Source organism: Thalassophryne amazonica, chromosome 16, assembly GCF_902500255.1.
Source record: "Thalassophryne amazonica chromosome 16, fThaAma1.1, whole genome shotgun sequence".
Taxonomy (NCBI): domain Eukaryota; kingdom Metazoa; phylum Chordata; class Actinopteri; order Batrachoidiformes; family Batrachoididae; genus Thalassophryne; species Thalassophryne amazonica.
In genome coordinates, this window is record NC_047118.1 from 37,221,089 (window position 1) to 37,221,937 (window position 849).

The following is an 849-nucleotide window of genomic DNA, read 5'->3' on the forward strand; positions in this document are numbered from 1 at the left end:
CGGAGCTGACTGAGTCTGAATCTGAGTCCGAGTCTGAGCGACTGAAACTGGAACCGCGGGCGGTGGGCGGGGACTCACTGCAGGGGGCGTGGCAAGGCGAGCTGTCACTGCTGGTGTCGCGCTTAAAGCTACTGTTAAAACACTTTAAAGTTATGACTTTTAGTGAGCTTATGTTTACGTGTTCTTGTCACATAAATTCAAAATGATTTCTTCACGTTGGGGAGCGACAGCAGCAGTTTGATTTTTGTATTTTGGGGGAGGGGGCGTGGCGCTGCAGCTCCTGTGTTGTCAATGTTAAGCGCAAAGTTAAACATTTGAACAAATCACGTATTGGGTGGCAGTCTGGCATTACCCAGTTGGTTTGTTTCCAGGATTATTTCAAAACTAAACCACAAAATTTCACAAACACGTTGGACAAAAAACAATCCATTCACCTGTAGTGGAGGTTTTTAAAAAGAGAAGAAATCACGAGGTTATTAATGCTTTAATTTTCTAAAATTGCAGGATAGAAGTAAAACATAACCAGTAAAGTAGGGGAAGCAGGGGCACAGTGGCTCAGAAATGTTGTTTTGTGGCAGCATAAACACATTATGCATAGGTTTAGGTCATTCTATTGTGGATTTAATACAGCAAGTTATTGTTTATAAGGCTGTGTTATTTATGTCTCCCCAAGTGTAATTTACAGGTGCTTAAAATGTTTTGATTCACTGTGCCCCGGACACTAATTCACAGGGCACAGTGAATCAACTTAGAATATAATGAAAAAACACATGATTATAAAGATTTCTTCAAAATTATTAAATATATGCTGATGCATATACAAACTCTAATCCAGCAAACCAGCGATGT